The sequence below is a fragment of the Durio zibethinus genome, chromosome 10 (assembly GCF_047325235.1).
Source record: "Durio zibethinus cultivar Kanyao isolate XHJ-2024 chromosome 10, ASM4732523v1, whole genome shotgun sequence".
NCBI lineage: Eukaryota > Viridiplantae > Streptophyta > Magnoliopsida > Malvales > Malvaceae > Durio > Durio zibethinus.
In genome coordinates this window covers 16,413,182-16,425,924 of record NC_143171.1, presented here as the reverse complement: position 1 = coordinate 16,425,924, position 12,743 = coordinate 16,413,182, and the positions used below count along the sequence as shown (strand labels likewise).

The window sequence follows — 12,743 nt, the reverse complement described above, 5'->3', positions numbered from 1 at the left end:
CAGATTTCAAGTTGAATTTTCTAGGTTTCAACTTTCTACATCCTAGCTGTATAAAAATATTTAGAGACATTAAGTTTATGCCAGATCCAAGATCACAAAGAGCTTCATAAAATTTTAAATGTCCAACTTTACAGGAAATAGTAAAACTCCATGGATCCTTTTGCTTTTATAGGTAAAAGTTCTTAAAGTTAAAGGTTGCAGTTTTTCACAAATGTGGCCTCTTTCAATTCCTTAAGCAGCTCTTTTTACATAGGCTTTAGGGTAGGTGGTGCCACATTAAAATATTACTTGTACATTCTTGTGATCATCCTTGGCCTTACTTAGACTTCCTCTTGTATCTCCTTTTCTTGATTTACTTTCTCTTGATCTATTTCTACTTAAACTACCTCCTTAGGCTTAGGTTGAATGTTTTCTACTAGTGCTCTTCCCACTTGCTATAGCATTTGACCTTCTCGGTAGATCTCTCAATGTATTCTTCAAGATCCTCCTCATAGTCTATCTCAAAATTTTCTTCTTCAAGGTTTTCCTCTTAGGGTTCAATGTTCTTAAGGGCCTCTAGTGCCATGGGGTCAAAACCTTCCAAAATTTCTCTTTCAAACCTTAACAGTTCCTCATATTCCAATATATCTTTTTTCCCTACAAAGTTTACTTCAAGTTGTTATACAAAGTTGTGAAGGTTTACCACTATTGGTTCATCCATGAAATCATCCACCTTATTAGATTCATCCATGCCAATATCTCCAAATGAATAGATAGCATTACAAGCTTTCTTGCCTTATCTTTTAGGGTTGGACTTAGTATTGTTGGGTAAGGTGCCTATAAGGTAGTTGGTTATTGCTTGGGCTAGATAACCTATCTAGTTTTTAAGATTTTTTATTGATATAGCTTGGTTTTGGATATTGGCATTATTTACTTGCATTAACTAGGTTAACTTATCCTCAAAAATTATTTTCTTTTCTGAGGGTGGATTGTAAATTGGTGGATTAGGGCGAAAGTTATTATTTTTGATGTTGGTGGATTGGTGGTTAGGCTGATTCCAAGAAAAGTTTAGGTGATTTCACCAACTAAGGTTGTAGTCATTACTATATGGTTTATAGTTGGGCTTGAATTATTAGACAAATTGGGCAAGTTCTACCCTAAATTTACATTTTTCACTTGAATGGGGTCCTTCATATATATCACATGACACAAAGGGACTTTGGATTGCATTCACATGGTTGGATTAGGAGTGGGTTCCTAAGGCTTCTACTTTTTTGGTTAGAGAGGCTAGCTAGGAATTTATGGAGGTGATTGCATCAATTTCAAGCAAACTAGCTGATTTTTTACTTACCTTTCTCTCTATGCCCCATTGATAGTTATTAACGACCATTTCTTTAATCAGCTTATTAGCCTCTTTAGCGGTCTTACTCATGATTGCCTCTCTAGTAGTTAAGTCCAAAGTGGTTCTCATGGATGGTGTATGACCATTGTAGAAGATCTGGATCTAAAGCCATTAGGGTAGTTTGTGGTATGGGCACTTCCTTAGCAACTCCTTGAATCTTTCCCATGCATCATACAAGTTTTCACCATTTACTTGCATGAATGTTGTGATCTTGTTCCTTAACTTGGCTACCTTGGCTAGTGGAAAAAATTTTGCTAAAAATTTATGTACCAAGTCATCCTAAGTTTAATAGAGCTAGATGGGAGTGATGTCAACTAACTATTTACCTTGCCCATAATAGAGAAAAGAAAAAGTCTTAGACAAATAGCATTATCAAAAACACCATTATAATAAAGAGTATAAAATATGAGAGATGAAGGTTAAAATCATCACTAGGTAGTCCTCCAAAGTGTACAAAAGTTTGGGCCATTTGGATTATTGAAGATTTAATCTCAAAATTATTTGCTTGAATGATTGGCCTTTGAATTAATGGTTGGAAACCATCAAAATTGCGAATTGCATAATTCCTCAAAGTTTTTTAAGCTTCATTGTTTGCATTGGCTGTTTGTATTGGTGCATATGGTGCTGATTACTTTTTTTTGCTACTTCTAAAAGTCCTTTCAATTTCTTGATCCACTAGAGCTAAATCAACACATTTGGATCTATGTATGCAAACAAGAAAAGATCAAAGAAAGATAAAAGCAAATAAAAGTAAAAGAGTTTAGATTACAAAAGTTTAAGAAATCCATATTGATATTGAAAACATCGCTATAATCCTAGGCGACGATAGCCAACACTTGATTACTATTTTTTGTATAGCTTGCAAGTGCACAAATCAAGTAATAAAATAGAAGTTTTCTAGTATTGTCTCCTAAGAGATTATAGATTATAATTGTTGAATAGCTTTCCAGTACCAAAGGTGAAATCCCAAACTCTTACATCTAAATAGATGAAACTTTAGGGTTGACTGTAAAACTAAGAAAATAGAAGATTGAAAAGCAATGTTGGATTAGATTTTGACTTCACCAATTGTCACTTGGGAAGTAAAAGAGTGTAACCAAACTAGATCTAAATAACAAGAATTGAAATCTTGCAAACAAAAGAAACTTATGATTGCTAGCAATACTTGTAGTAGAAAAGATAAACTTGTAACAATCGTTGCATTAAAAGAAAATTAAAAAAAAAGATCAAAAGAAAAAGAATATGAATGCTGAAAGCTTGTAAGTAGAAAATAAAGCTTAAAACTAAAAAGAAAAAGAAAAAGATTTGAAAAAATAAATACTTCTTGAATTAAAGAAACAATTTTTTGTTGTTAGCAGATTCTAAAAAAAAACAATGTTTTGTTATTGGCAAATTTGACAATAACTAAAACTAAAGAAAAACTAAAGAAAAGAACTAAGAAAAGAGAGTAGATAAAAGAATAATGGGATGATGATACAAATGAGAATGGCCTCCTTATTTATAGAAAAGGTTTCAACCATAGGGAGTAAGGATTACTTGAGTTTAATTTTTATTCAAATACTAAAAATGAGGGCTATCCTAATCTTCCAAAGATGCTTGGCCAAATAAGACTTTTCATACTTGGAGAGTCATAGCTAAATGAGTGTCTTAGGAAGCAATCTTGGTTGTATGATCATCTTGCTACAATCTTGATTCAAAACTCCTTCCTTGGTTCAGCTAAGATTGATTCAAGATAGGATAATTTGCTTTTTTATCCAAACTCTTAAAATTTTAAGAGTTAAGTCCTCTTTTAAGTGAAATTCTTCTAAGCAAAAAAAGTCCTCCTTGGATGAAACCATCTTTGGCCAAATATCTCTAGTGTCCTTAGGACCTTGAACTTCTTCAATTATGCTTCATCTCCTTTGGCCAAATAAATAAAGTTCTTATGCATTTGAAATTGCAATTAATTTTTCTTGGAAAATACATATGGTCGAATGTGATAAAGCTTTGAGTGTCTTTGTGCTTGCAAAATTATCTAAGTGAGTTTTATCCTTTCTTGCAATTTGAGTTGGCTAAACGGTGTAGGAGTCCTTCATGGATGCAAATTGCTTTCTTCTTGCATGGTTGAATGGCATTGAACTAATGTGGTTCAACTACTCTATTGTAAAGTGATTGCATTAAATTTTTAGCTTTTTAATGCTCATTTTTAGTGCAATTTTCCTTATATTTTAGCTTGTTCCTTGCAAATTATGGCAAAAATATTCCTAAATGCACATTTTCTTGTATGTAGGTAAAAATGGAGAAAATGTGGAATTTTACTCAAATTGGATACATTTTGGAGGATTTTTTGTGCAAATTGTAGAAATGGCCTAAACTAGTGTGCTTAAGATATATTGCATTTTGAATGAGTATTCTTAATCCTTTCTTCTATGATATTTTTAGCATTATTTTTAGAATTTTGCTAGTGATTTTTATGTTGAATTTGTTCACTAAATGACTAGCATTTTTGGTAACCAAGTGAAAAGGAAAAGTGAAAAAAAAAAGGTGTCATAGTAGATGGTGCATAGTGATGTGAATGCAACTTCATGAAGCATGCAAGATTGGTACCAGTACAAAGCATTCAAAGGAGGCCTTAAGGAGTAGCTGAGCTGGCCTTTTGGAAAGCTCCAATTGGCCATTAAAAGGACTTTTTGGCATGGGAAAAAAAAGCATAAAGAGAAGCCACAACTAGTTAAGAGTTTAGCTACGAAACAACAAGCAGCCATGCAACCAAAGGATAAAGAAGGCTCTAGAAACTCAACAATTTGTAGAAATTTTTTAAGAGTTTTTTAGGACTGAAAGCTCCTCTCCTCTACCTATAAGTAGAAGGTGAAGGCTAGCCATTAGAGGAGAGTTAGATTAGGATTTAAATTTTTTTCTTCTTTACTGTTCTTACACTTTCTTTTATGTAATTTTAATTTTCTTAGTAGGCAAACATTATTTTCTAACATTTTCCCTTTGATTTTCTTTGCAATCTTACTGTTTCTTAAGTGTTTTTAAGTGTTCTTTTAGGATCTTCTAATAAAATTTGTATTTGAATTCGTTTTCTAGCTCAATTCTATTTTTGAATTTGCCAGTCCTGACCTAATTGTGTTGTTTTTTTTTTATAATATCTCATTCAAATCTTACTTGTTTTAGCTTAAATTTTTTTTCATAGTTTTCTAATTCAATTAATTATAATATATTAAAAATTTAGCTTCAAACTCATCCCATAACATTCCAAATCAAGCTTGGAATATCTAGTTAGATGTAGTGATAATGCAGTTCTAGTTTTGATCCAACAAGTTTGGTGTGGAACTGCTCTCTCCTTGGTGAGTTGTTCACCTTTTTTTCACTCTAAATTCTTAGTTCTACTTGTTTAATTGTTGATTCTTACTTGATTCAGTTTATTTCTATACATTTGACTGCTTTTTGGATCACATTTGTATTACATGCTTTGTTTTTTGCATATTTTGAGTGTTGTGTAGTTTGCTAGTTGGTTGAGTTTTTTTTTTTTTTTTATTTTGCTATGAATTTTTTGTTGAATCTTGTAGAAAACTCATTTTTGAATCTTGCTTTAGTTGAATTTAAGCTCATGTTCTTTAAAAATTTCCACATTTACATTTTCCTCTTGTGATTTGGTTAAATATTGCTTTAGACCATTTTCTATTTGGAGAAATGTTATTTCTTTCATGTAACTTTTATGGAATTTTTTTTCGTCTCTTTACTTTCTCATATTTTTCCTTAGTTCAAATTGTTTCAATTAGATCTAAATCAACAGCTTTAAACTTAGTTTACAAAATTTTTGCTAGTTTCGGTTTTAACTTTCTTTCATTGATTCTTGTAATTTTTCTTTAGGTCTTCTTCTACAATTTATTTTTTTTATAATGCTTTTAATGATCTTTTAATTTCCAGTTTATATTCCTTTAGTTTTATACAATTTAAAATCAAACTTTTAGCTAGAAGTCACAGATTCCAAGGTGCACTCATGTTCAGCTTTCAAAGATTTAGCTTAGGTTTTATAATTCCTTTCATTAAGTTCATCGTAATGTTGTTCTTTAGTTCATTTGTTATTTTTTCACTTTACCATTCCATTTCATACAAATTGAAGTACATTAGATTTTTAATTTTTGTTGACTCTTAATTAAGGGAGTTAAGGTAGTTAGTGTTTACTTGTTAGTTAATTTGGTTATGTTTCCTTTAGTTGTTTTTGTTTCATTTTTCTACTTGCTATTTTCAATTCTTAGTTTAGAATTACAATTTAATTCATGATTATTTTGTGATTAAACCAACTTTAGATAGGGTATAGGGATAAGAGGTACTTAGGCTAAGAATCTCTTTATCTAATCCTCATGGGATCAACATCTAGGCTTTTAGCCTTTATTATTACTTAAATGGCCTGTGTGCTTGTAAAGTTTCTCCAATCATATTACATTACCAAAAGTTCCCTTGCATGCATGGATTGCATGTTTTCCTCATCCAAAGGCTTTAAATCTTAAAATGCTAGAAAATAGCATTAAGGCACCAAAAATTGACTCAAACTTAAAATTTAGCACCAATTTTAACTAGTAAAATTACTATATTTTTAGGTGCTATCAGAAAAAGTGTAATGGGTTGGGGTGACAAACCAACTTGTTAGTGATTTTTAGGTTTTTTGTTTTTAAGTTTTCTTAAGATTTCTTTAGTTTTCAAGTTTTCATATTAAAGATTTATTATTCTTTAATTTTTTGATTTTCAAGATTGGTTCAAGTACATACTTTTTAAGTTTTTAAGTAATAAAATTCTAGCTTTGAAGTTCATTCCAATTTGGTTTGATTATTGGTTTTAAGATTCAATCTTTTTCTTTTTAATTTTGTTTTCTTGGTTATATAAATTGTGTTCATGATGTATTTTTGTTTAGATTTATTTGGTTCATGTTTTGTTTTGGCCTATTTATTCAATGACATGATTATTCTTGGGTTAAAGATCGGTTATTAGTTAAAGATTGGTATTAATTTTAGTTTAAGTGTAATTGGTTTAGTTTGCATGTTTAGGTTTAAATCTTGATTTATTTGTTTAAGTTCTTGCATGTTTCTTTTGATTTAAGTGGTTATTTATATGATAAGTTTTTGTTATTGTGTTTTCACTTGATTTTTAGGGTTTGTTTAATAGGGTTTCTATGTTAGGGTTTTAAGAAATTGGATAAGATTAGGGTTTTTATTGTTTTGCTTATTATTGCATGTTCACTTACGTAATCATCTTTGGTTTATGTTTTTAGAGTATATTATAAGTCTGATTAGTTAAATTTCATTCAAATTGATTTTGGTTTTCATTGTTTTAGTTCTTATTGCATGTTAATTTGAATTCAGTTTTATGCTTTTGATTTATATTGCATGTTAATTTTGCTTTATTGATTTTAGTTTAGTTTATTATTGTTTATTTAATTTCAATTTTATTATATCTTGCATATTTAGTTTCGACTTTCATTATTTTGAGTTTGTTTAGTTTGGTTTATGTTAGTTTACATGGTTTAGGTTTTGTTTGATTAGTTTGTATTATATTTGTTTTGATTTATCTAAGCTTGGGATGTATAATTTTTGTTCCTGTGATCTTATTTACACAATCTCTGTAGGACAATACTCTTATTCTTATCATTATATTACTTGTCAATTCTATGCACTTATAGATCACCTATCAAAATCTTATAGATTTATCCAATCATATAAACTTCTTTATTGTTATACATAAGTATAACATTACATTCAATTGAATTTTGGACATTATTGCAACTCATTTTAAGATATTGTAAAAGCTTTAAATTTATATAAAAACCAAAACTAAAATTTAAAAAAAAGAAAAAGAAAGAAAAAACTAGGAAGCAAATCACAAATGTACCATCAAAGTTTCATCCTTATTTAAGTGTACCTACAAAGTTAGGTTGGGTTCTAAAAAGATTTGATAGATCATTAACCACTTATTCAACAAAGGTCTTTGTAAAAAAAACTAGTTTATATTTCTAAAATTGTAATGTAAATCTAATAGAGACCATGATAGGTAGAGCATAACTAATTCAAACAAATTAAAAAAATAAAACAAATGCCACGTAAGTGTTAAGTATAAAAGTATCAACATTCCTTGAAGTGGAAACCGATGAGTTCAAAGGAATAGATACATTCCATGAAATCTACGCCACTCCAACTTGATCCCTAATTTGAAGTCCATAAAATAATCACATTACAGGTAAATCATGTCATTTAATAGCATCATTGATCTTTTAAAAAAAAAAAAGAACCCATCGAATCAAATTGCTTGAAGGGCCTAATTTCAAGCAATGCAGCTTGAAATATATAACTTTCTTTAATCCCAAAGAGAGAAAAAAGAGAAAAAGAAAGAGCTAGATTTCCATTGAGTTATAACAACAAAATAGAGAAAAATATATCAAAATCAAATGAATTTATCTAGTGGTATTTCCTTGGATCTAAAAGTAGTAAAGGGTATAGATATAGCAAAAGAAATAGAGATAAGCATTTATGATGACACAATTTATTAGATTTGGTCAAAAGTTCACCAAGTGACTAATATAATTTATAAGTAAAACAAAAATTAATTTGGATGTGGACAAGAGTTTAATTTTGCTAAATCTAAATCCATAGAATTGATGTCGTCGTTTAGTGCTTCTCAATGCCACCCTTTAACCTCAAATTAATGATCTACACAATAAAAAGATAAAGAATTGCTTTCTACCTCAAATTGAAATTATGAAACCTAATGGGACCAACCTTATATATATATAGAGGTGAAAGAAAGGACCTCTCCTAACATGTTAGTCAAAATTAATCTATCCCATTATGTGTCTAAATACAAAATTAAATCAAGATCACACTTAACTAAAATTATACTACATGATCGGGTACGTCTTAATATAATAGCACTACAATTACTCATAATTTGATAGTAATTGACCTAAGTTCAAATTAATTGACTATGTTAGTCCATATTATGAAATAAATGCAACAATTTCCCATTTGGACAACATAAGTCAATTTTTGAATATTTTAAAAATATAGTATAATTTATATTCAAAAATGAAATCAACACTAATATAATGGTTATTATTAGAATTATCAAATGCGAGTAAATACCTGAATAAGCATACAATAGAATGAGCATTTACAAGCTCTATAATACATTGTACTGATAGGGTAAAATGTGTGGACTTACATGTCTTCTATAATAAAAAATTGTTTATAAGTCATAGAATGGACTATATCGATAGGACATATGTACGTGGACTTATGAATACTTCACAATAGCAATAGCAACAAGCATTTATGTGCCTCTAAAAAGCACAATACTGATAAAGTACGTGTATAAAGACTTATTAACACTTCATAAGCAATGGTATGTAGTGTGAACTGAAAATGATATGAAAGCAGAAACAATATCCATTTCCATTATGTTGTTTACATCCAAACTGAACGATGCATTGTGTTGAATGAAGCACTTGAGACTAATCCTGAATATCTCAGTTAATGGAATGCTATATTCAACAAAATGCATGCAAATAGAATACATATATGGCAAATAGAAATCCATCCATAATAGTCACAACTAATTTTTATTACATAGAGCTTCCATTAACTCAACATAATAGAAGGCTCTACAAACCCTAAATAAGTTTCCATCATTAAAACACTTTAACAACCAAAATTAGTTTGTGTTTACACTAGCATGAACTTTATAGATATGTGCTCTATAATTTACTCCAAAATGGATTCCATTACTTTCTCTCTAATATTTTGAATGATGATATCTATATATTTAGAGTGTGAAAAACTCTTAATATTTGAAAGAAAGCCACTATAATAAATTTTTCCCCAAACATTCCTAGGGAATTGGGAATGGGAACCATAAATTAAACCTTGAAATGAGATTCTACAGCCAACAATCTCACATGTGGGTTCACTATATGCTACATGCTTTGCTTTCATACTCAAGGATGCTATCAATGTTCATTTTACACTTTTCAAGAAACAACTCCATTAGCCAATACTATCATTATTGGCTTCCAAAAGCATACAAACTTAGGATCAAATATATAACTAAATCCAATATTGGATCATTGATGTTTGAATATAGAATTGCTCAAGTGTCTCTAAAGTACACCTAAGTATACACAACATCAGAATGTGTACAAACTTTAGCATAAATCAGACTACCCATAGTTAAGGCATACTAAATATTTGGTATGAGCTCTCTTATTGGTGCTATGAGAACTTTGAGATTTAACAATATGACACCTTTCACAGCAAGAGCCTTAGTAGGAAAATAATAATGCATGTCAAACCTACTCAATACATACTATATGTAGGCTTTTTGAGACCAATAAAATATGCTTCTATATATGTCACAAAGAATCTCAATTCCTAACCTAAAATGGGAGCCTTATGACTACACTAAAATATTAGTGAGTTATCATACCTTTTTAGTGTGTTTTCTAATGAATATTTGCTTATTTCTTGAGAAATTTGGCAAAAATACTCTTATTGCAAAAATATTCAATATATCAAAATATGGAAAATGAGGAAAATTTAAGCTTTTGGACTCTTTTTGGATGAATTTTGGTTCAAAAAGTTGTGAATGGCTGAAACTAGTGTGCATATTTTCAAATGCCTTACATGGGAGATTTTTTTACTTTTTCCTTTATGATTTCCTTAGCTTACTTAAGCTTAATTGAACATTAGTTCAAGAGTTAATCTTCATATTTTTCATGAGAAAATATCATTTTTAGCTCATTAGTGCTTTGTTATCTTTGTAGTATTTTTACATGTGCTAGTTTGGTGACTATTGCATTGGTGTAGTTTTTAAACCACATTTGGAGCTAGAACTTTCTAGAATTTTTCATGAACAAATTGGGAACTAAATGATCCTCATTTGACTAGAATTTGAAAAAGGAAGTTAGTTACAATTGGTGCCTAAAATGGGAGCAAAGAAATCAATCCCAACCATGTGATGCATTGGTAATGATCAAGGATGATTGGTGCCAATTCTTGGATTCAAAGAGGAAACAAATGGGTGGCTGATTGGATGGCAATTTGAAGGCTTCTAATTTGATATAATTCTGACTTTTTGGAGCTTACAAGATCAAAGGAAGGAAGCTTGAAGTGAAGTGAAGCAAATAAGGAAGCTAAAGGAGCTAGAAGGATGACTTGAAGACTCTAGAATATGTGATATCTTAGCTAGCATTTTCTTGCAATTTTAGTGGTTTAACCATCTCAACCTTGGCCTATAAATAGGAAGGCTGGCCAATCATTTAGAGAGAGTTTTTTTTGGATTTTTTCATTTTTTACTTTTTTGCATTTTACTTTCTTTTCTCTCTTAAATGTTTCCTCCTTGTTCTTTCATAGGGCTATTTAGGATAAAATTACTTTAATTTTCTAGCAAAATTTACTTGTCTTATGTTTAATTTACATGCAATTTAAGATTCTTCCAATAAAATTCACATTCTTTAAGATTTTTTATTCACTTTCATGCAAATTTCATTATATCTCAAATGTGTTTGGTCGATTTTGTGATTGAACAACTTCTGATTTTCACTAGATCTCTTTCAAATCTTGTGAGTTTTAATCCATATTTTTTTGTGCATTCTCAATTCATACCTTTATAAATCTAAAAAATATCACACTCAAATTTGCTCTACAAATTTCTATAAAATTTTAGAAAGTTTTGGTTAGATCTAGTAGCAACGTTAAAGCTTGAGTGAGTGACAACATTTGAAGATTCTCCTCTCCTAGCTAGGCAATTGATCCACTCTTTTCTTACTTTGAACTTCTTAATTCATGTATTTTCTTGCTTAAATCCGTTTGCTTGCCTTTAATTTCATGAATTTCAATGCTATTTGGATGATTTTTTAGTAAATGTTTTGTTTTTACTCTTTTTTGCATGCAATTTTAGATCAAGTTCAATGAGCTTACTTTTTTATTGTTTCTTACAATTTCTTTATTTATTTAGATAGTAATCTTATAGATCTAGTATACTTTAGCTTAGGTCCAGCTCATTTGATCTATAGAAGTCTAGATATAAATTTTTCTTTCAAGTTTTAGTTTTTCCAAGTTTGAAAATCAATTTTGATTTTACTTGTTTTTGTTGATTTTTGTGATTCTACTTCTTCAGTTGCACTTTAATTGTGTTTGATCTTTGTTCATTTACTGTTTTCACAATTTAGAAGTTGTTTGTATTAAGTTTAAGTAAGTTAGAAGGTAGTTAATGTAGTTATTTTTGGTTATTGTTTGTTAGCTACTGTTTAGTTGTTAATTAAGCTTGTTATTTTCGGTTTCTTAGATTAGACTTATATTCATAGCATGTTAGGTTCAAGTCAAAGCATGTTAGCTATTGTCTTAATAAATTTTCCAAGTATGCTCTTTTTGTTTTTTCATTGATGTACTTTCGATTATGTGCCTTGTTTGCTATTAGGTTGGTTTGCTTGTGAATGCTAGGTTGTTATTGTATACCTCTTTTGATTGAAAATACTTTGGATTGTGTGGGGATAATAAGTAGTTAGGCTAAGCTTCTTTAAGTAATCCCTATGGGATGATATCTTGACCTTTGGTTATTATTATGAATTGAACAATCTAGGCGCTTGCAAAAAATCACCAAGTTTTTTAGCAACATTGTTGGTGTTTTGAAGTCAAGAGTCTTAGGCTAATATCATGCTTCACCATGCTCGTCTATAGATTGATTCATCCTTAGTGTACATATGTAGGCTAGTTTCTAGGTTGCTTCAGTTTTGGTTGTTTAGGGTGTACATGTCTGCTTTGCCTTATTGTTCATTTCTCTTAGTTGTACATACTTAGAAATTTCATTTAAAAACTTTCCATTCAGTCCAGTTGTCCTTGTGGTTGATGTATGCACTCAAATAGAAGACTTGAATTGATCCTTTTAGATATAGAGATTAAAAGTTCACTTAGGTGACTTAGAAGGAAAAGACAACCAATCCTACCACCATGGTCGAGTAAGACACTAGAACCCTTTGATATTATGTTGTGCTTGATCTTAATGGGTTTCAACCTAACATTAAAGGGTGAACCATTCAAGCCACTAACTTTAAGATTAAACTTATAATCATCCAATGATTCAATAGTAATTGCAATTTAGTGGTCATACGAGCAAGGACCCCAATGCTCATCTATGGGATTTTTGGGAGAAGTGGGATACATTTAAACATAATGGTGTTACTAAGGATACCATTAAGCTTAGGTTGTTTCCTTTTTCCCTTAGGGATAGAGCCAAGAATTGGTTAGCCTTATTGCCACCAAATTCCATTACCACTTGGTATGATTTCATTCATATGTTTATGGCCAAGTTTTCTCTTTTGGCCAAGATGGCC

The 12,743-nt window shown here is 30.1% G+C and overlaps 1 non-coding gene across 1 annotated transcript; it reads left to right on the top strand.

Moving 5' to 3' along the window:
• The first annotated feature begins 1,499 nt into the window (after nucleotides 1–1,499).
• Nucleotides 1,500–1,606, top strand: LOC149516492 (small nucleolar RNA R71). The gene has a single exon (XR_016345995.1). It is a non-coding gene; the product is annotated as a small nucleolar RNA R71 (small nucleolar RNA).
• The last annotated feature ends 11,137 nt before the right edge of the window (nucleotides 1,607–12,743 follow it).